A 24,718-nucleotide genomic window follows, 5' to 3' on the forward strand; every position below is an offset into this window, starting at 1 on the left:
TCTTTACAACATGCTGTTTTCAGAATTGTGGAAAACTCAAAGCCTGGTCATACTTTTGTCGCAGATGAACGTGATACATCAGGCGCATACAGCTATAAAAGCTGTGCAGCTTCACTGTTTGCTGTACGAAGAATGCATTGTGTTGCAGTCCTTTTGACCTGTGCAAAGTGGTTGCAGCTGTTCATACTTTTTATACAGACTGCATTCACGGAATTGGATAAATTGACATTTAAGTAGATGTTGAGTTTGTACCTCTTATACAAGAGGTTTAAAAAATAAAAATAAAAAGCAATGTTGTTGGTACATCCATCTTCTCAACCAACAGACAACCCGAAAGGGAGAATTTCAAACATTAATTGGAGAGATGCAGGTATGTGACAGTGAGAGGTATTTTAGAATGACAGGTGAAAGGTTTGATGATCTGTTAAGGCTGTACGCCTTTCCAAAAAAGACATCTCAACAGCTCGTTACGACTTGTTGCACAGGATTGGAAACCCTCAACTCTGACCAGAAAGTCTTTTATAGTATTGGTTTTGGTGTGCTATTTAAAAGCTCTTGTGTATGCTGATGTAGCTAAAACTACATTATTTGGTGACCTTTCCGTAAATTCTTTTTTTTTTTTGCCGCGCCTTGCCTGTGAAATGTACAAACAATTACCATGCCTTAATCATAGCACATTCATAGGTATTCCACATTAAACATAAATAAATAAATAAAATAATTATTATTAAAGTGGGAGATTGCACTTCCGGTGTTCTCGCCTGTCTTTTTAAAAGCTAGTTAGAGGCAGTCATTTTGTGTTACAGGTGCCAATGGTTCCTAACCCCAAAAAGACAGTCGCAGTTTTTATGTTGTCTTCGGGGGAAATTAAGACAATGAGGTTGTTTGGAATTACCATTTCGTTTTATATTATCAATCGCAGCATTGTTAACTCACAGATTACCTTTTCCACTGTCTCTTCCTGTGTGTAGTAGCCTAAAATCAGATTTTATTATCACTGGGGAAATAAACAGAAAAGACTAAGTGCCCCTGGAGTGAAGAAGAGATTCCGGTCTTGACAGAGCCGCATTAGTAAATACAGTAGTCTTGTCAAACTAGTGAATCTATCCTATTACTGGTGGATGGATGGGGAGAGCTGTAGGGGAATTGGGTGTATTTAAATCCTAACTCCTGTTTTAGAATAGACCAAATGTGAGGGGAAGCACACATTGTTTAATGGAAGCAGGCCCTGCAATTTGACTTGACTCTCCCACCATCTGACTTGCTGTATGTACAGTATGCAATTATTTATAATGGTCTTTTCCTTACTCATTTTTATAGTAGCAGCTCACATAGGATTTTCTTACATAGTGCTAATGTCTCAAACAGGCAAACCAGAACAAACCTGCATGTATTCGTAACGTTTAATGTGAAAGATGGAACTGGTGAGTCTGTGGCTGTTTTACCTCAGGACCCCCTTGTAAATGTGATGGTGTATCAAGGGTTATGTATAGCCTGGATTTTTTATATATATATATATATATATATATATATATATATATATATATATATATATATATATATATATATATATATACAGTGCCTTGCAAAAGTATTCAGACCCCTGACCAATTCTCTGATATTACTGAATTACAAATGGTACATTGAAATTTTGTTCTGTTTGATATTTTATTTTAAAACACTGAAACTCAAAATCAATTATTGTAAGGTGACATTGGTTTTATGTTGGGAAATATTTTTAAGAAAAATAAAAAACTGAAATATCTTGCTTGCATAAGTATTCAACCCCTGTGCTGTGGAAGCTCCCAGTTCACAACGAAGAAAGAAATTGCCCTAAGGAGGACACAATTACCTTACCATTGACCTCCACCTGTGAACCATTAAAGTTGCTGTCACATTTTATGCATAAAAACCCCACTGTTGAAGGATCATTGGTCAGGCTGTGAATCTGAAGGAAAATGAAGACCAAAGAGCATTCTACAGAAGTTAGAGATAAAGTAATACAAATGCATAGATTAGGGAAAGGGTACAAAATAATATCCAAGTGTTTGGATATCCCAGTGAGCACAGTTGGGTCAATAATCAGGAAATGGAAGCTGCATCACACCACCCAGGCACTGCCAAGAAAAGGCCGTCCCTCAAAACTCAGCGCTCAAACAAGGAGACTTGTGAGAGAAGCCACAGAGAGGCCAACAATCACTTTGAAGGAGCTACAGAGTTCAGTGGCTGGGAGTGGAGTAATGGTGCACCAGTCAACCATATCAAGAGCTCTGCATAACACTGGCCTGTATGGGAGGGTGGCAAGAAAGAAGCTGTTACTCAAAAAGTACCATCCGAAAGCACGAGAGTGACCCAGCTGCGATGTGGGAAAAGGTTTTGTGGTCAGATGAGACCAAGATTGAGCTTTTTGGCCAAAACTCAAAGCGCTATGTGTGGCGCAAACCTAACACTGCCCATGCCTCAAGACACACCATCCCTACAGTGAAGTATGGTGGTGGCAGCATCATGCTGTGGGGGATGCTTCTCATCAGCACGGACTGGACATCTTGTTAAAATTGAAGGAAGAATGGATGGAGCAAAATACAGGGAAATACTGTGGCCCAGTCAAAGTCCTGATCTCAATCCCATTCAGAATCTGTGGCACTATTTGAAAATTGCGGTCCACAAGCGTCGTCCAACCAACCTGAACAACCTGGAGCAAATCTGCCAAGAAGAATGGGCCAAAATCACTCCGACACTGTGTGCAAAGCTGGTACATACTTACCCCAAAAGACTTAAAGCTGTTATTGCAGCGAAAGGTGGCTCTACCAAATATTAATGTGTGGGGGTTGAATACTTATGCAAGCAAGATATTTCAGTTTTTTTATTTTTCTTAAAAATATTTCCCAACATAAAACCAATGTCACCTTACAATAATTGATTTTGAGTTTCAGTGTTTTAAAATAAAATATCAAATAGAACGAAATTTCAATGTACCATTTTGTAATTCAGTAATATGAGAGAATTGGTCAGGGGTCTGAATACTTTTGCAAGGCACTGCATACATACATACATACATACATACATACATACATACATACATACATACATACATACATACATACATACATACATACATACATACACATTGAAATGTTGGGAAGTTGGCTCTTGTAGGGGGGGTGGGGGAAACTGTGTTTTGAGCTTACAATTTTCAGGATTTTATTTCCGATACCGCCAAAACCTTGCTGATACAGTAATTAAACAAGGTCATGTTATTGGCTTATGAAAGCCAGTCTGCATGTCTGGTGTTGGCTGCGAGAGGAGTGGGGGGTTGAAAAAACAAACGCACATGTTGTATAGTACATGGCATGGGAAAACAGGCAAACCAGACTGGCGCAACCATTTTGTACATTTTACTAACTGTGAGGAAAGTTTTTAAATGGTGGTGTCATCTGTGACAAATGTTAAATCCTCAATTATAATCCTCCTCCCCTTCCCTTGTGTCGTGGCTCCAACTGTTGTCTCCCTTCCCTATCGACAGTAACCTGGCACAAAGCTTAGGGGCTGTTAGGCTGTACTCCTGTGAAAGGGAGAAACTTCCAATCGTTAACCTGGCTTGTGGATTGCAGACTCCTTGGAAACGGCTACCATCTGGTGCCTTGAATTGAATCGGAGAAAGCAGAATGGTGCATTAGTTTAATTTATTTTCCACTTGTGTGGCCAGAAGATTATTTGCTCTAGTGGGTTATTTTAAAAGATATTTTTCTCATTTTAATACCTCCTTGCCTGCTTCCTGCAGTAGGTGGATGTGGATTGGAGAGGGTGGGTTGTTTAATACTGCCTGCCGGCTTCCATGACAGAGCGGTCAGCGGGGAGACTAAAGGGTTTTGTCGGTTTCTTTTAAGCACTTGATAGGGAGCATGCTTATTAATTTTATAATGAACAGCAGGGCTACTGACTAACTCGCACACCGGTGAATGAACACATGGGCAGCCCGTGGTTTTATGGTTCAGAGGCTGCTGTTGAAAGAAGCTAGTAATACTATAGTCCTGTAGTCCTGTTCCACTGCCAAACTGGTCCAGTATCTTTTGACCACAAAATGTACTTTTTTTTTTAATGGTTAATGATCAAGCCTGCTTTCTTTGGTAGAGAGGCAAAGCTGGACTTAACCACTTCCTTTTTTTATTTTATTTTTCATTAATTTGCATTTGTAGCATACAGTAATGAGCTTGGTTTACCTACAGTAGTAATGCATGTGATGGTGAATGAGTCGAAGATCTGCTTTGTAATGGGGTGTGTGGGTACTGAGTATAGTGGGGTGCAGGCTATTGAAACATGACGTGGATAAATGGAGGATTTCTCATGTGTTACCAATCTGGTACTAGCCAAGGACAACTACTATAATAAATAGGCTCTATGAGCAGAATAAGGACATCATCCCCAAGGGTGGTTACATAGCTGTAGAAAGTGTTTTACTCGCCTGCCTATTAAAAGTAATGTACAGATAAAAGGATATGCCACCTATCCACCTCTTCCCATTATTTTACCACAGGCAAGTGAAAATTAAACCTGGTTTATTTTGGCAGTGTCCAGAAAAAATGAAATTTCTTACGGACACAGTAAGCTGGACCAATTTTTCTTTCCTTTTCCTGAAGAAGCCCTTCTCCAATATGCATGCCAAACACTAGCGACACCTACTGGGTTATATGGAGGTTTCGATAATCCCTATTTTACTGGAGAATCGAATTAAATGTGTTCTTGGAAATGTAGGCTTCACTGATTTTATTTCGTAAAGCCTTGTAGAGGTCATGTTTGTCAGATTGCTTTGTCTCATAGAATTTAAATTGGCCTTCAATACTCTGGGGATCATAGGGTTAAGAACTGTACTACAGCTATGTCAAATATTTTCATTTTGTTAGTTTTTCATTAAGTATATGGAAAACTGTAAAGCGGTATGCAATTCAATATGTTAACATAAAATTATTCTGCAGGTTTCATTCGACTTTGAAGCAAAATTAAAATTAATTCTGTAGCAAAATTAGTTAATTCTGTAGGGTGATGCAGAACTTTTGGCCATAGCTGTAATATAGTTAGCTTTAGTTATCTGCTCAGATAATCATTGATGGAGTAAGCACATTTTAGACACCATACTGTAGCTGTACAGAGAATGTCTGAATTAGCAATGGGGGGGGGATCGCATCTCTGTAAATCTGCATGGGAGGTTAAACTAATACCTTTGTGTTTTTTTCAATGTGTTGATGACTTTCTGTCATTTTAGTTTAACTGCAGTGGGCTGTTTTAAGGAACAAATTCAAATTTAATATCCACTGGCATTGCTCAATTCGTGTGTGTGTGTGTGTGACTGACAAACAGTAGAGTAGAAGTAAATCTAATAACCTTCCCTCACAAAATATATAATAAAGGTGCAAATTTAACAATTTTCTCAATGCATTTTTTTATTTCACTAGTTGAAATGTTTGGGGAATGGCTGAAACTACAGTGTGTACTGTAGTAGTAAACAAAACTGAAACATCTACAGTACATTTTAAAATGTTTCTTCATGTAGAAAAATGAGCCAGGGAATGCCTCCCAGACCTGATTTCAAACCTGTTCATTTTCTGCAATTGTAAAAAATCAACACTGCTGCACTGTTCTGTGCAGTATCCTGCTGCTCTAATTGGTGACCTAAAAGCTTCTGGGTAGGAGATTTACAATAGTGGTGGATTTTGTGGACACCTCTGGCCTGACAGTGTTTAGTACTGCACACAGAATGCTACCCACATTGTAGTTTAGGAAGTGGTTAGTTGAGGACTCTGTTTGAGAGCAGCAGTAGGAGATCTTGGTTTTTCTAGTTCCCCAGGGCCAAGCACATCTGGTTCTATGCAGGTCAAGGATGGAATTGGTGAAGCACTTGGGTACATTTTTTAACCTTAGCAAATAATTTAGTTACGTAGTCATTTGGATCTGAGATTACCCAGAAATACCATTTTCATGTCTTTTTGTATTATTTTCCACCTTGTTCTGGAAACACTCCTCTGGAGAAGGGAATAAATTGCTTTAGCATGGCTTAATCCATTACTCAATTACTTTTGTCAAGAAAGCAATTGAGCACAGAGTACTAGCTATTTTAAAGTAATAGCTGTTGGTTCTGTAGTGAGGCTGGCAGGCACAGGCAGTTTCTTACAGCTCTGTGTTCTCTTACTAGAAGTAGGCTGTGGGAGGGGCTGTAAATTGTTCCTTTAGTTGGTATGTTTCTGGTCCTTTTTTAAACTACCTTAAATATGGCCACTGGTAAAAAAGTTTTTTTGAGGGTTTCCACTGCTGGCCACATCAGCCCTGCAATGGCTGTCTGAAGTTTGGTTAAAATAATTGTGATATGTGGGAGTATTAAGAAATGAAAATTCTTTTAATAATCTGGGCCGACTCTTTTAGAGTTCTTGAAGGCCTATTAAAATCTATGTAGAACCTGCTTTCAATTGCAGCATCTATTGCTTGGGCAGTTATTTCTTTGAACGTAGTACTACCATGGGTTTCTTTTAAAACACAGCACAATACTATCCCACAATCCCCCAGGGCCCTCTCGACACAGGACAAGAGCTTCCAAGATTTTGCCACGTTTGGTAAAAGCACCGAAACCCTTTTATCGCGGTGAGGTATTAGAGCTGTACCATAGTCTGTTTGTTTTCTTACTGGAATTTGTAGCTTGTAATTGTACTGGCAATGGTCTCAAGTACTGAAGAGCAACTCTACCCATGGTGCAGACTGCTTCAGCAATGTGTAGTGTTTGAACAGCTATGTCTTAAATTTATTTCCAAGTACACGCAGCATTACATTCTTTTCATTGCTACTTCTTGCCAAACATTACAGTGCAGTGTGTGTGTGTGTGTGTGTGTGTGTGTGGTTGTTGTGTGTGTTTTTTTTATTTTTATTTTTTTAATTAGATAATACATTTCAGACTAAAGTGAAATACTGAGACATGCGTGGCCAAGTGAACTGAACCTTTTTAAAGCCATTTCTGCTTTGCTAGAATGTGATGGAAAGAGAATAGGGTAGCTCTCATACAGTAAACTGACCAACCTGTTAAGTAATATTTTGATCCCATTTAATAACACTTCATTAGTAGTTTACTGCACATTTTAATCCATTTCAGAATAGTAGTACATTTTGTTTTTCTGTTTGAACACATTTTCCCAGATTATATTTCCCACCAGAAACAAGTTTAATTGAATCTAGGGCTGTGTTTTGAAGGTTCGTTCGCTAGCCAGGGATTCGAAGATTGTTTTAAACCTTCAAAGGTTCGTCAAACGGGTTCACACACTTTTTTTTTATTTATTTTTTTCTTCTTCCTATTAACAGAAATTGTTTTGACAATGTGTGAAATACTATAAATCACACATTACATGTCACTCACATGCAAAATTCGATCATTTGATTTTGTATAATGCATATGTACTGAATATCTCGTGTACAAGACAGTGTAAGAGAAGTGCTATGGTAGAATATTTTTGAAACCTACAAAATATATGATAAGACAAATTAATTTCAAAAACTGAGCACTGTATAGATTGCAAGCAGGCTCAATTACGTGTAAATAAATGCGTGTTTTTTTAAAATTTTATTATAAAAACATGATTACTGTTCTATATAACATATTTTTAAACTACATGTGAATGTTTGTTTGTTTTATTCCATTTTATATGGATTACCTGTAAAATAATAGATAGGATTTTCAATCAAATATAAACAAGTAGCTATAAGTAAATTATGCAAATGAGTACCATAGAAGGTTAGAACCTTCCTTTGGTAATGTGTTCCGAACCTTCGAAGGTCAAAATGTACCCTTCGTTGCAGCCCTAATTGAATCTGTCACTGTAGTTCCATTTCTTGTAGAAGGTTTATTTCTGTTTCTCACACATTGTTAAAACCTGTTAATTAGGAACTGTACTAAACGGGCCCATATGTGCTGCACACTGCTATATACTGAAATGTTGGTGACTTACTTCAAATTAAAACCGCTGATGTACAAGTCTTGTTTGTTTTGTGCACTTTAAAGGTTTTATTTATTTTCCTGTTTCCCTCCCCCCTCTCTTTTGTGTACAAGTCTTGTTGCATGGAAAAATGTAAAAAAGAAAGTCTCTCCCGAATTCATGATAAATTAATCTGACCAGTTTGTATAAATTCCTCTGCTTTACTCTTTTTATATTGTCAGTTACTGGTGTGTCCTAACCAACATTTCTATTTTATTATTTTATGTTTTCTATTATTGGTTAACCATTCCTCTCAATGGGCATAGACGTTTAAGCTATGTTACCGTTTTCTTTGCATCATGCCAAGGAGAGCAGCAACGCCCTTCAATTCAGACTTGCTTTTATAGAGCCTTAACTCGTAATTCTGAGACCTCTGAAAATCTGTCCATTCCTCAGTATTTAAGCAAAAGTGCTTGACGAGTAAGGCAATACCTGGTGTTGTACAGTAGTTGACCGTAATGGCTGTTTAGTGTCAAATTTGGTATTAACCTGATCTGCACTACAAGAAAGTCGACTGACAGGTTGATGCTTCAGTGGCAGGCCCAGGATTGGTTGCTTGATTAGGCCAATTTGTTCAAAGTGTTTTCAGTCCAATAGCTGAGAATTCCAAGGTGACTTAAGCGAAACTTAGTTGCATGCAACCGAGTCGCTTGTATGTGGACGTGAGCAGTTGGGATGTGCAACGGATCGCTCGGGTGTGGACCCGGCTTTAGAGTCTAGGGTCTGAACTATGCATAAGCTGCAGAGTCACTTACAATCGAAAGACACTTATTTAGGAGGTTAAGTGACTTGAAGTGACCTCCTGGTTACAAGCCCTTTTCATTTAACCACTGGACCACAGACCACCTATATTATTTTTGTTCGCTGTGGACCAACGCATTGTTTAAGTTGAGGAAGCTATTAACTGAACTAGTTTGATGTCTGCAGCCTTAACCCCACCTCCTCCCCCCTTTTTTTTAATACAATATTTTTATTTCAATTTTGGTTGGTTTAAAACATGTGCACAAACATGTTTGCAATTACCAGGGCCGTCGTCCAAACTCCAGCTGCAGTGTGTTGATGTCGCTCAAGAGAAATTGATCCCAGCTGGGTGGACTGCACAAGGATAGAAAGCAGTGTTTTAAAAAGGGAAAGAGTAATGTTCTGTTTGGGGGGGGGGGGGGGGGGTGGTTCTCTGCAGTACCCCTTTAGCTACTTGATAATATGTGAAGAATGTACTGTTGTATTAGTTGGTGTATGTTTTGCTTAGCATTTCAGAATAGTAGCCTACAGTGTAATATATTGCTATATACAGAGCCTTACCGACCTTTGAGTGTCAAATTTGGTACTAACAGAGATATAAATCCAGCGAGTTCAGAGTTGGTAGATGCAAATTCAATCATTATAATAGATAGATTGTACAAGCGTTCTTGGAAGTACTGGAAACATCAAAATAATATCAATTTAGGTACAGTTATTAGTGTTAGATGTAGTTCATGCTGCAGGATTTTTAGTTATTAGTGTTGGATGCGATTCATGCTGTGGGATTTTTCGACATCTAGTGGCCATATTCTGTTGTGTGGCATTTGTTGATGGTTAATATAGATGTTCGTAAATGTATTTATTTTTCACATCAGTTTAGCTTATACTGTAGTGCGTTAATCTGCATGATTACTATGAGAGAGACATTACTAGCACACTTATTTAATGTGCTCTCTAGGGCTGCAACGAAGGGTACATTTTGACCTTCGACGGTTCAGAACACGTTACCGAAGGAAGGTTCGAATCTTTGATGGTACTCATTTGCATAATTTAGTGGTGACGTCGCCATAGCTACTTGTTTATGTTTGATTGAAAATCCTCTTTTACAGGTAAGCCATATAAATGGAATAAAACATTCACATGTAGTTTAAAAAAACATTATGTAGAACAGTAATCATGTTTTTATAATTTAAATAAAAATACACGTTGTTTATTTACACGTAATTGATGCTGCTTGTGCGTAAGCTTGCATTTCAGCAGCACTAACTGCAGCGGACCCAGGCAAAACAAACTTAATTTAATAGTCACCGTTCCAAGCAGGTTATCAGTCAGTAACATTTTACTACTGCTACTACTACTTACCTGGCAGGGGAGATGCCATGATCATGAAGGTGGTTCACCCAGGGCGAGGCTCGGCCATCGCACTCCGGCTGTGCTGACCCCTGCGAATTCCCCAAATGCAGGAATCTCGACTGCATAATTTTCTGGTAGTGGGGGGGATTGCGTTCGCGCTCTCCCTTGATATTCGGGTCCAAGATAGAACTAGATAGACCCCAGAGATTGGATGTGCCTCCATGATACATCAACTGTCGCTTGCACAGTTTGCATCTAACTTTTTTTTTTTTTTTTTTTTTTTTTTTTTTTTTTTTTTGGTCGTCTGGGCATTTTAACAAAAAAATTCCCAAACAGCAGAGGGGTTCCAGACATTTCTTTCAATACAGCTTATGCTATACAGCGCTTTGCTGTCAAGATGGTGAATGAAGAAAATTAAAATGATTAGTGTTGGCATATATTTTGTATGTTTCAAACCTATTCTATCATAGCACTTCTCTTACACTGTTTTGTACACTAGGTATTCAGTACATATTTTAATAAGAACATAAGAAAGTTTACAAACGAGAGGAGGCCATTCAGCCCATCTTGCTCGTTTGGTTGTTAGTAGCTTATTGATCCCAGAATCTCATCAAGCAGCTTCTTGAAGGATCCCAGGGTGTCAGCTTCAACAACATTACTGGGGAGTTGGTTCCAGACCCTCACAATTCTCTGTGTAAAAAAGTGCCTCCTATTTTCTGTTCTGAATGCCCCTTTATCTAATCTCCATTTATAACCCCTGATCTCTGATTTTTGTAAATTTATTTTAAGAGACATGTATGTAATTATTCTTTGAACATGGCTCGGTGCAGATGTTTCTAGTCAGTGTCCCTTGGGGTATGGGGAGCTCAGAGTGCCCTCCCTAAAGAATAAGAAAATCAAACGTGGCAGAGAAAGAGGAGTTTCACATTTTATGGTTAACGGTGAAAGGAAGCATTTTCCAAATGAACAGTGATCTCTACCTGTGTGCTGCATACATACCGCCCTGTGACTCGCCTTACTTTAATGAGGAGGTTTTCCACAAGCTGGAGTCAGAGGTGCTGCACTTCCAGACACTCGGTAATGTACTGCTATGTGGAGATTTGAATTCCAGAACCGGCAGAGAGAATTATTTTATAACAATAGAGGGATATAAGTACATCTTAGGAAATTCTCCTTTGTACCAAGATTCTATCACACTAAACAGAAACAGCTATGATAATGAAGTCAGTAAGAATGGGAAACAGCTGCTGCAGAAGTGTAGGAGTGTACATTGTAAATGGACGGACTAGAGGAGAGTCTCCTTCAACTCCTGCTTGAGGTTACCGTGTGGTGGACTCTTTCATCACTGACATGGACCCACAGGTCATTAACAGCTTTTAGTCGGGCCACATTCCACCCTCAGACCACAGCCAGACAGTGCTGTATTTGAAAAGGTCAGCACAGCCCAGCATTAATGTAAATACACCTGCACATTTATACAAACTCCCACCCACCTAGAAATGGAAACCAGTCATTTACAATACCAGAAAATCAACAGTGAGGCCCTCGTGAAACTCTTTAATATGATTCTGAGCACAGGCTGCTTCCCAGATATTTGGAACAAAGGGATCATTACACCAATTTATAATTATAGGGGTATCTGTGTGACCAGTAACCTACGGAAAGTATTCTGCACAACAGACCACATTTACACCCTGCAGACCATTATTAACAAGCATGTCAATCAGACCTGGTCAGGGACACCTTGGTTTCCAAATTCACCTGACAGAAAAATGAGGTGGGAGACAACATCAGAATGTGCAGAATATGTGACTGCCTGCCACAGTCTGTGTGTGTGTGAGAGAGATTATGGAAGAAGTTGATTTTGAGAGTGATATTACCACTGCATGCTTGTGCTTGTGGTTTATGTAACCAGAAACTGATGTAATTATTGTATAATCTTACAGTACAGCAGGGTGTCTGTGAAATGTATTCTACTTTTTGATTCTTTAAATGTTTTATGTATTTTTCATGAATGGATATATAGACACCTGGAGTTTTACCTTTTTTAAAACCATGAAAACAAAATACCATGTACTTGCAGTAAGCTGCTGTTGGGTGATTTCCCATTTTAGGGGATGGGATTTTCAAACCTAAGATTTAGGCCTTAGCTTTTTTGTATTTATTTTGTAATTGTATAATTGCTAGTACAGCAGGCAAATGATCTAGGAACCAACCCAAACAAAGCAAAGTAAAACCAACATTATTTTAAAATAAACAAAGCGAAGTGAATAATGTTTGGAATGTATTTAGTACAGGTAGCTGAGTTTTTAAACCCCTAATAAGCTAAAGCATTTAAACTTGACACCCTCTACAAGTTTCAACCCCCCTCCTTTTATATTAATGTTTAGGGTTAGAAGTGGTTTGTACTGTAGCTGAAAATCAGAATTATTCTAATCTTTGTGGTTATTGATATTCAGTCTTGTACTATGTGTACACTCCAGTCTTTTAAATTCAACATTAAAATGGAGGTTATATATTCCCTCTCAGAGCCATTTTCTCTGCCTCTGGTTCTGAGGTTAAAGTAGAATCTTAGGCATGACGACGTAATTAATGAGCCATGTCATTCTCAATTCTATGTAATGCATAGTACAAGCCCTTGGAATTGATTGCTACGTGTAATATTACTCTATCCACACTGTCAGCGAAAATGGTGATTGAAAGGGTGTAACATTCTGTGGAGGAAGCTTGAAGTGGTCATATTAAAAATCCTACACGAGGCCCACAGGAGGCTGACGTTGTCACTTCAAAACAGCAGGATTGCAGATATTCATACAGGAACAAGCTTGGAAGAAACTATATAGTATATATATATACACACACACACACACACACACACACACACACACACACACACACACAGTGCCTTGCAAAAGTATTCAGACCCCTGACCAATTCTCTCATATTACTGAATTACAAATGGTACATTGAAATTTCGTTCTATTTGATATTTTATTTTAAAACACTGAAACTCAAAATCAATTATTGTAATGTGACATTGGTTTTATGTTGGGAAATATTTTTAAGAAAAATAAAAAAACTGAAATATCTTGCTTGCATAAGTATTCAACCCCCACACATTAATATTTGGTAGAGCCACCTTTCGCTGCAATAACAGCTTTAAGTCTTTTGGGGTAAGTATGTACCAGCTTTGTACACAGTGTCGGAGTGATTTTGGCCCATTCTTCCTGGCAGATTTGCTCCAGGTTGTTCAGGTTGGTTGGACGACGCTTGTGGACCGCAATTTTCAAATAGTGCCACACTGGCAATGGGATTGAGATCAGGACTTTGACTGGGCCACTGTAGGACATTCACCTTTTTATTCTTGAGCCACTCCAATGTTGCTTTGGCCTTGTGCTTGGGATCATTGTCCTGCTGAAAGGTGAATTTCCTCCCAAGCTTCAGTTTTTTAGCGGACTGAAGCAGGTTCTCTTGCAGTATTTCCCTGTATTTTGCTCCATCCATTCTTCCTTCAATTTTAACAAGATGTCCAGTCCATGCTGATGAGAAGCATCCCCACAGCATGATGCTGCCACCACCATACTTCACTGTAGGGATGGTGTGTCTTGAGGCATGGGCAGTGTTAGGTTTGTGCCACACATAGCGCTTTGAGTTTTGGCCAAAAAGCTCTATCTTGGTCTCATCTGACCACAAAACCTTTTCCCACATCGCAGCTGGGTCACTCTCGTGCTTTCGGATGGTACTTTTTGAGTAAAGGCTTCTTTCTTGCCACCCCCCCATACAGGCCAGTGTTATGCAGAGCTCTTGATATGGTTGACTGGTGCACCATTACTCCACTCCCAGCCACTGAACTCTGTAGCTCCTTCAAAGTGATTGTTGGCCTAAAGGTGCTGCTTACAGTGTAGAGGGGTACGTTACCAAATTATGCTGTCTCAAGAGGGAAAAATAAACTACTGATATTGCAACACCCAGTTTTTCAGGTCTTGGGTGTCTGCCATTGTCCTGAAATGGTGTTGGATACTAAAGTTGCCTATCAGCTTTTTATCACAGGTTATATGATCATTCTACTAGTGGACTTTATAACTTCTTCTATAAGCAAATGATTTCCTTTCCCTTCTGCTGAAGTCTCAACTATAGTAATATGAGACCATAGTTGTATGGTTGTTAAAATGAAAATATTCACACCTATGTTCAGGATAGTATATGGGGTCTTATTTTGAGAATAAATGTCCCATTTAAAGCAAACTGGTACCCCATATGCTGGGGGATTGCAAGGCTTACGATGTATTCTCTTTTTTATTGCAGGGTTTTTATTTTGGTTTAGAGAACAGCTGTAGAAAAAGGAAATACAAATCTTTCAACCTTCTGAAGCCCCTTTTCAATATCCTTCACACTGCTGCACGATAAGTGTGTGTGTACCTAGACAGATTAATCTGCTTGCCTACAGTCACTTCAGTGCTCCAAATGCAAGTTTGTCGTAGGTTATTGCTGTGTTTTGAAGCCTGTATTTTCGTGACCCAGCAAATACCCACTGTGTTTGAACAGAGTAGCCAGCAAAGTGTGACAGCAGAAACACAGAAAAGTCAATGTTGATTTATTTAAGGTCGCCATAAATGTACTGAACAGCTGAGATAAAAACAAAACTACATTTGACAGCCCTCTGAGACCAAAGGCAACGTGAAAGAAGACTGCTGCTACCATGTTCTAGACATCAAGGAAGCAGCCTACATTAAATGTATGCGGTGGTTGTGTCTGTTTTTTAACATTGCCATGTCCTGTAGAAGAACAGTGCAGGTTGTAATGTTGAGTCAAGTGTAAGAAATACAAGAAATATGGAATAATCCTATTTTAACCCTAATTGAAAACCCAAGCATCCATTGTCAGGAAGTAGGCCTACAATTTGCATTATTTGAAACAATGTAAACAAGATTCAAATATCTGTGATGGAAGCTGCAACAAATCTTATTTTAAACAACACCATCAGACAACAGTACATTTTGAGTTTAAGGATCATCATCGCCATCACAGTTGAAAATGTCAGATCTGAGACAATGCAGGTATGATAACATCTGCTGCTCCAGTGTATAATCTACACGGGAAACATTCAGTCGTTCAAAACTGTCTGTGCATCTGTGTGCGCCAAAAACATTGCCAGTCCCTAGTGCATTTCATTTGCATCCCTACAGTGTTGTAGAAAACTAAAGTTTATATATGCACACGTCTTACCTGTCCTTGTATTAAATCTATTACTGTAAAACAAGAGGCCACGCAGAGGATAGCATTCACCTATTTGGTTTAAGATGAGTCTCCATTTAAAAAAAAAAAGTCAGATTCAGATGTTTTTGCAAAACTGATCAATACATTTTTTTTTTCTAAAGCATTTGTTTCCAAAAAACATTATTGTTTTATTTACAATATTTTCTTTTTTTTATTAAGGATTAATCAGAAAACAAAAGCAAAGCAGGTTGTGAATCTTAACCTGTTTTATTTTAAACACTTGCCTTATCAATAGGGACAATAATTGTGTAATTCTGTTTCACACTTAATTTATTGTATTGTGACCCTTGTATCGTGGAGAAGCTGCCGACGCACAGCCCTAATATACGTTGTGTTTTGCATTGCATGTTTCAAGTAGGGTGACCACCTTTTCAAAATGCAAAAATGGGACACCTGCCAGTTCTTATGCTGGGGTATATTTACATATATTTATTTATTTATTTATTTATTTATTTTTTAGTTTCCCCAGAAGAGTGTGGGGGGGGGGCGGGGCGGGGCGGGGCGGGGATAATGATTAGTTGTAGTGATTGTGAGAGTAAAATGAATAGAAATGGAAAGAGCATGAAATATTTTTTAGTTAGTTTTTCCTTTTAAGTCTGTATTTCAAATAGCTGTTGCTGATTTGTTATCGGCTTGTTCAGATGTGCGTACCACGTGAAAGATTTCTGGGGGCGCACCTGGATATACTTTTTTTTTTATTTTATTTTTTTTATTATTTATTGTTTTAACTGGCGAATGTAAGGCATTGCAAAATAATACTGCAGGGGCGGTGCTATGATGCGCTATAAACAGATGTGCTATCATTACTATGGTTTGACTGTGGCACTAAACTGTAAGATTGCACTGTCTACGAATTCGGGACAAATGCCATCCTGGATACATTAAGGCTAGGACTGTCCTGCCCAATTGTCCATTTTAAGCACAGTATATAATTCAAGCAAAAGTACAGTAAGGCTGTGGTTACTATAAAACATTATTTGTCTTGCAAATGAAGATGTTTTTTAAAAAAAAAAAAAAAAAAAAAGGAAACCCTTTGAGGCCAATTAATATGAACCCAGAGGTGGTTTGTAGTACAGATCAGCTTTCCTCAGATGGAACCCTTTTTAATCAAGCTGTCACTGTAAAAATTGGGAAAACCTCAAATAGATTTCAGATAACTAAAACATTACTTGGATTATCATGCAATGCAAATCCAAGGATTGTTGGAGATGGTGTGCTGGAGATGGTATCTGTGTGTTAAACTGCTCTAAATGTATAAAGTAGTAGTTTTCTGCATGTAGTGCTGTGTCATATAGCAGTGTAGTTTGTTGTAACCACTGAACAAATAGGGCTGAGCTTTTTAATTCAAATGGCTTTTCAACTGTACTTTTGAGCCTCTATCCAAAGGAAATAGCTTTTCAATAAGTGAAGTCTGTCCCATCATCAGTCTTTTAATGTATTAAATTGATTTTTACTTAAATTAACCATTGAGGTTTAATACTGTGTGGGCTATTGTAAAGTACAACCACCACACACACAGGAATGCAGCAAGTACACAGGAAATGTTGCACTTTTTAGATACTGAATTTCATGCCTCCTAATCTATGAATACAGTAGTGCTTCAGACATAGTACAACTGCCACATGTGATTTCACCACAACCTGTAACAGAGGTTCACTATAGGGAAAATAACTCTCCACCAAACATAGGTCCAATACTGTACGGTAGTTGAAATACAGTAGTATTGGCATAGCTGGTACTAGTGTTGGACTGAGGTGGGAAATTTGAGCCCCAACTCTGTAACAAGCACTTTGGTTTTACATTTTATGAGAATTGGGTGCTGGCTGCAAGTCAGATGGTCGTTAAGTTAATTGCTACTCAGCTTGGTTTCCAATAGGTTTTATCGCCTGACAACCATTATACTAAACAAAATACGAGAAATTAAGTTTTTTTTTATTTTTTTATTTTTTTTATTTTATTTGGACATACAAGCATAACATAATTTGTATGGAACAGATTCAGGAAAATGTAATTGGAATATATTTTGAGACTTCAGGGTTCATACTTAGATAACATACAGTCATTAATGCAGTTCCCTGCATTGTCTGCGCTGGCTTGCCATCCTGCGACTGAAACTTTTTTTTTTTAAAAGCCTTGTTTTGTGTGGCCAAGCAGATATTCTGCACAATGGTGTTTGCTACATTCAAAGACCGTACTAAATACCTTCTGTGACCTTTGGCAAATCAAATGACTTTTCTGGACCCATACAGTCGAAACAAAATCTATTACAGTAGCTCACGCAAAGCTGCAGTTGTCTTGTAATATGGGTACTTGGAGACTGGGACCCTGTGGGGGGGGTGGGGGGTTCCCCCCCAAAAATAAATAAAATCATGATGGTGGCCATTTTACAGGTATTTGATCTTCTGGAGCTTGTAAAGAACCCCAGTCCTCTGGAATGCCAGTGTGGTTTACCACAACAAGTATGGAGGGAGACAAACAGGCAGACCAACCACAATCACTTCCAGGTTTAAATGTCGAGCAGCTACTATATTGTTTTTTGAGGAATGTTTGTTTAGCATGCAATACTATGAAACTGAACCCGGAACAGTAAGTCGTTTTATATGTTGTTACAAGACAGGAAGTCTTATAAGGTGGAACAATGCATGTAGTATGTCTTAAATGTGTAATATCAAAGTTCCCCAGAAAAAAAAATCTGTTTTACAGTTTGGTAAACACTGTGAAAGAAAAATTATTTGATTTTATAATTTGGACTGCACTTGTGTTCCAAACATGTTTCCTTAAAATCCAACCTGGCGAAACAGGCGTTTTATTAAAATGGAAATTGTATCTGAAAGTTCTGTACTTGGAGATTTTATGTTGTGTTTTGAGGTCAACTTCTACAGTATTTGTTTGGATAATCCTAATATGAACTACCCTAAAAATAAGTGTTGGAATTTACCAATTTGGAACCACTGCTTATGTTTTAACTGATCACATTTTTAGAAGGTTGCCAGTCTTACTTATATAGATTGAAAGCAAGACCAATAATTTAGGGGCAGGATAACATCAAGGTAAAACAACATTGGCTTCAGGTTATACACCATTAAAGTTCATTTGAAAATTGTCCAAGCTACTGTGTTTAACATATGACAAAGTCTCATTGATATCAAATGTATCCTATTCTGCTCCCCCCCTTTTTTTTTTCTCCCCTCGAGTTTTCATTTTGTGTAAACATTTACAGCTCTTTAAGTACGTGGTGCTACTGTAAGAAAATAATTCCAGTAAATTTAGACCTAATGCTATTCTACTGTGTAGGAATTACTGTACATGCTTAATTGAATAACTACATAGAAAAAATACTGGACTTGAGTTTATTTGCTGCTGATGTTGTCCATTCTTTTACGCCCTGTCCACACTATGCCTTTTAAACCATATTGGTTGCCTTTTAAACTGGCTTAAAAGGCAGTGTTTAATACTGTACTCAAGAACTGGAGTCGAAACCACCTCAGGTGGTAGTCCTTGAGTCAGGTTCTAAATTAAGCCCCTTTCACACTGGCACTCCTACCTGGGTCTGGACCCGGGTTCTGGCTGCCCGGGGTCCCAATCCCACGTATTGTGAAACCATGTACCTGGGTTGTACCCGGGTCCCAGTGACCCAGCTGAGGATGTGGGTTGACACGCTTTGATCTGGGTTGAGTCAGACCAAATGCATGACGGCTGCTCGTGAGCTGACGTGAAGGTTCCATTTCCTCGAGGAACATTTTTGTTTAACCATATTTTTGTTGATGATGTGATGCAGTGGTGTAGAAACATTTTCTCTAATCAGCATTTGGGCCGACGATTCAATCCAGGGAAGCTTGGATGGAAGTGTCTGTAACAAGCTGCTTCCGGGGCATTGATACACGCATTGTGTATAAATGAGAACCAAAACGATGAGCTTTTTTTGAAGTGTTTAAGTTTAAATTTCAGTTTTCGTTTGCTTATTCAGCTACAAAAAGCCACAAGTACACTTCATGAATTACTTTATGAAAACGTGTCTATGGTCACTGTTTCCTGTAAAGAAACGGCAATGGACAGGAATGAAAAACAAGTAAAAATATATAAAATGCATTGTCAACTTTTGTGTACTATTTATTTTGGGAATAAACAAAACGATGTTTAACTTGACCTGCTATTTGGCATATTTTTTTTTTTTTTTTTTTTTGGTAGTTTATTCACTGGGGTAAAGTAAGGCCTACACAACACATTCTTTACTCTTGGGATATTTCTATACTTTAACATGTTATATAGTGTAACGTCTTGCTGTAAAATAAAGGCACAAACACAGGCCACGCCCCCCTAAATTATGAGCGAATATCCAAACATGAAAACCCCATATTCGTCCTAGCACAAAGTATAACATATGAAAATATTTGCATGAATAACTGATGTTTAAATACAGTATGTAAGTTACTCTACTATAGTATTTCTATGAGAACCACTGCATCTGGAGTTGTGTGCACAGGTGTCTGTATAATAGTCAGTCTTGTAAAATGGTTTGAGGCTAAGGGGTTAAAGTGTAATTCTACATTGCCACATACCATTGAGTACATGGTATAAACAACAGGAAAATAGGGGGCTCCCAAGTGGCGCATCCAGTAAAGGCACTCCACATGGAGTGCAGGATGCGCCCTATAGCCTGGAGATCGCTGGTTCGAGTTCAGGTTATGCCATCGCTGATCGTGGCCGGGAGTTCCCAGGGGGCGGAGCACAATTGGCCGAGCGCCATCTGGGTGGGGAGGGCTCAGGTCGGCAGGGTAACCCTCGGTTTACTGCGCACCAGCGACCCATGTGGCTGATAGGGTGCCTGCGGGTCTGCTGTAGAAGCCACTCAGATCTGTGTTGTCCTCCAGCACTATGGGTCTGGTGGCTATTCTGTAGACCTGCAGCGCGGAAAAAGGTGGCTTGGCAGGACACGTTTCAGAGGACACATGTGTCTGCTGCCGTTTCCCGAGTCGGGGCGGGAGTTGCAGTGGTGAACCGGGATAAAAAATAATTGGGCATTCCAAATTGGGGAGAAAACCGGGCTAAAAATCATCATTGGTGACAACTAAATTAAAATAAAAAATAAAAAGAACCCAGGAAAATAAGTATACCAGTTTTAGCTTTGACCTACATTTTTAAGGTATTGTGTGGAACTTATCTAAGATACTCATACAATAATATAACAGAGTGGAAAAAAACTAGCTGTACTGTAACTTTGGATTTAGGGATTGTCTACAAAATAGAGTAAGTGTTGAAAACATCAATATAGCTGGGGTGGCCTGATTGGGTGTGGTGTGTGTTGTTGTGTTTTTTTTTTTTGTTTGTTTTTTTTTTTTTTTTTTTTTTGATGTATTGTGAAATTCAATGATCTGTTGCTGTTTTCAGTGCCCAATATGTCAGTATGGCTGCATAACAGCCAAAATAGCCTTAATTTGTTATAACATTGGTTTCTCACTTTGTGAAAGAACACTTACGTGATTAGATCTGTAGCCTGATGGGAGCCTGTCTGACACTTCATTGGAAACACGCTCTGTAATAAACATTTTTTTTTTTGTTTCTGTTCACAACAGTATACAGAAACAATCAGCAAGTTTTACCATGAAAGTTGTCGGGGAAATAATGCAGAATGACATCATTCGGTTTTCATTTAGAATGCCCCCTACGTTGACTAATACGGGAGCCTGGGGAAAAGGTGGGGGTTGTTCATTATTTAAACTTCTCTTGTAGCAAGACCACAAGGAAAAAAAAAATGAAAGGGTATGCTGCAGTTTTCTGCAGGAATTCAGTGTGTGCTGCTTTGTTTGTTATGCAAAGGGCATTATCTGGCAGAGGCCGGGAAAAAAACTGGAAAATTGAAGAGAGTGGAGTTCATTGAGTGCAGATCATCAATCATTATTGACAGGTCCTTTTTAAGAAGCGTTGTTCACCCGTGGCGAGTGTGTTGGAGTAACCTAGTCTCTCTGGCTGGAGTAACCTGGTCCTCTGACCACCTGCTTCTTGGTGACCTTTTGCGAGCTTGACCCCACATGTCCGCAATTTAAATCCTATCTCTGCTCTTCCATGTTGTCCAGATTTTCTTCTTTTGGCCAAAACTGTAGCAATGTTTCTGCCAAACATTTCCCTGACTTGAATATACAGATCTCTTAACTTTACCTGCCATCACCATGTCCGCCGAGCAAGCATGTGCCAGTGGCTCCAATCATTGTTTGCTACAGTAAAAGATTTGTGGGATGCATATTTTTGTGACGGATGATGTCAGCATTACAGCATGTCAGTAACTGCTCTATAAGTAGAGCAAAGATGTTTTGACCTAATTGCTGTGCCCTTTGTTTTGAAGTAGGAATCAATGTTCTGTTGCCAATCCTAATCGAAGTTCCTTTTGGATACAAACACTGTACATCACAACCGTGAGGATGTCCATGAAACAGCAGACACCTGTTCTGTACATTTGTTAAATTGTAGCGGTCCTAGGGATAAAAAAGGAAATGTTTTGAAGCCATATGTTGCTTTCATTACTAGACATTTGCAGTAATTATGGTCCAAATAGCACACTGTACAGTAAGTGTGATTTGACAGTGGTGATCACTGAAACCTGAATAAACTAGGCACCAAAGGGACAGAACATTTGTGACCACTTAGTTCAGGGTTCGCAATACAAATTTGACTGTACAATACATTTTTGTTTGTCTACTAGGCTTTGCCTACATTAACTAATAACATACTGTAAATGATCCAGTTTTTTTACTTTTAAGTTTAACTCACTTTTGGTGTTTTGGATTAGCGCAGTGCCATTAAATATGGGGTTAGAAGTCTACCAAGTTGACTGGTAAAGTAGATGGGTTATTTAAGGACAAAAGTGAGACACTTTGTCAACACCAGATACTACTTCCCTACATCAGGCACCCAGTTGTTTGCCAACAGTTTAAAAAAAGAAAAAAAATATTTGCACCATCTGTGCAAAATTAATTCTCTTGACAGAGTGCTTGCTTGACACAATGGTGGCTTTGTCGCTGGGCATTAGCTTGTATTTATGAAAATAAACTCCCCTTCTCCGTCACCTCTCCATCGCTGGTCTGCAAAGTTTTACTGTTGCCTTATTTTACTGAATGTTCAAACTAGTCAGAGAAATGGGGTCTTGCATAACAGGCAGCCAACATGTTCTCATTCAGTATATTCCCTGTGGAGCCCTGTAATTATTATACTAGTAGCTTTAAGTATTGCGTGAGGTCATGTTTGTGTATTTGGTGGAAGATTAGTGAAACCTGTCTTATCCTCAGTCTTACTTGAAGCTCCAGTCGACCACCTGCCCTTTGGTGCATACAATATGGCTTCTACTACTGTAGCGTACTTGGTCTTGAATGTGACTTTTTTAAGCAGCAGGATCAAGGTCTTCCCCATTGATTAATTTAAGTGACCAGAGGCTAACACGATTGCTTTTGCTTTAAATCCTGCCAGCCAAGCAGCTAGGATTTTTGCCAGAATAGAGGACCTAGAGGTCTTTAAGGATCAAGTTGGTATAACAAAGAGCTATTCTGATTGTTCTGCCATAAGGTTAGTTCAGTAGAGAAACATGTCGACAATATTTTTTATTCAAAGGCAAGCCGATCCTACAAACATGTCTGTGTCTGTTTTATTTAGTATACCTATCAAGTGCAAATGAGTTGTTTGCTGGAGGAGCTGGTCTCCGTGCTTGGCTGTCTTCTCACATACAAGCAGACAGTTTGGGGCCCCCCTCAAGCTGGCAGAGTTTGAGGTAACCAGTTACGCTAATTATAGAAGTGTGTGAGGGTGTGGGTCTTGGCAGACTAGAGCCGAGTACAGTAAATATGCATTGGAGGTGTGGATGTAAAAAGGTTGCATGGCCAGTAAATTTAAATCTATAAAATGCACAGAATAGCATTGTATAGCAGATATGGAACACATCTTTGTCAGCAGCGCAGGTTTTACTTTTATTTATTTTTATTTATTTATTTATTTATTTATTTTTTGGTAGGCCAGAGTAACTGTAGTACGTCAAAATTAGCAATGTACTGTAGCTTGCCAATATTATGAAACACCCTCATTTTCTTCCAGTAGCCTCATGGAAACAAGAGGATCTTATCTAATTACAAGTCTAAAGTTTAGATAAATAAACGTTTCTGCTTAAATTAAATCCATATTTGACATGTTATATTCTTTGTTCTTGTGTTTACAATATTGAAGTTCTGAAATCTGTTCCGTTTATTTATGTTTCGGCCATCCAAATCTTGAAAGTGTCAAATAAATACATGAATGTCAGAATAAAGATTTGCACCGCCTGTCTCCCTGTTTTGTCTCTCTCTTCCTGTGAACTTTTTTATTGAGCTACCGAGAGGCCCCAAGCAACTGCATGTTTAAGAGTAGAGCCAGCTTTATTAACAATAAAAAATGCAGACTGGTTCTGACTACCGCATTTTTTTTCTGAATAATCTTAATCCTTAATGCACTGTCTGATGTCCACCTTGATTTATACATGGATATTTTTTATTTGTATTAAATTACGAGGAATGAGCTACTGTATTTATTCATTTATTGAATTGTTAAATTTATTATTCAAGGAATGAAGCTGAGGGAAGGTCTGAATGATGGTCTGTAGCACTGACATTGTTTGTAAACTTACTTGTACATTAAATGGTTTCTCCATGTTATTGTAAGAACATTTGTTCAGGAATTAATTATTCAGTAATACAGGAACTACAGTACCACATTGCCATCAAGACCTCTCGGTTACAGTAACTCCTTTCAAATGAAGATTAAAATATAGCTCTAAAACAATTTCACGTGGAGCCTTGTTGATTTGTTATTTTAGAGGATTTCCACTGTACTGTACAGTACTTGCAACTACTGACGGATTCCAGCTTTAGAATCCTGAAGCATTATGCCTATACTGGAGGATGGAGATTTATTATACAGTACACTTGGTTAGATGATCAGATTGAATTAGCCTTCACAAAACAGGGAAACTACAGTAGTTGCAGTGTTTACTTGACCATCAGAGAATAGATTGAGTAAATATGACATGGCCTCCATTTCTATACTGTCAATAAAAGCTCACATGTGAAAGCCAGCATCTTCCTCCAGTTAAGTACTGTTGTAATTGAGAAATTGCTCTGTGCTTCCTGCCTGGTCCCTAAGAGGACACATCTGCCACAGGATTTCCAGTTATCAATAATGTCAGATCTGTTGCAGGCTGACTTTTGGTATTCTGATATTTAGTGTTCTCCTGTAAAATATCTTTCCAGGCTGAAGTGCATGGAGAAGAGGGAAAGAATTATAGTTTGCTTGCATTGTGCAACCTAAGTTAAAGTTACTCTGAG

The 24,718-nt window shown here is 38.6% G+C and overlaps 1 protein-coding gene and 1 non-coding gene across 5 annotated transcripts in view; both read left to right on the plus strand.

The window, feature by feature from the left end:
- Positions 1–24,718, plus strand: part of LOC117394466 (protein Jumonji-like) — a 144,854-nt gene that overhangs the window by 32,272 nt on the left and 87,864 nt on the right. The gene's annotated exons all lie outside the window — the stretch shown is intronic.
- Positions 10,105–10,271, plus strand: LOC117395073 (U1 spliceosomal RNA). Its single transcript, XR_004543456.3, has one exon. It is a non-coding gene; the product is annotated as a U1 spliceosomal RNA (small nuclear RNA).

The sequence above is a fragment of the Acipenser ruthenus genome, chromosome 3 (assembly GCF_902713425.1).
Source record: "Acipenser ruthenus chromosome 3, fAciRut3.2 maternal haplotype, whole genome shotgun sequence".
In the NCBI taxonomy this organism is placed as follows: domain Eukaryota; kingdom Metazoa; phylum Chordata; class Actinopteri; order Acipenseriformes; family Acipenseridae; genus Acipenser; species Acipenser ruthenus.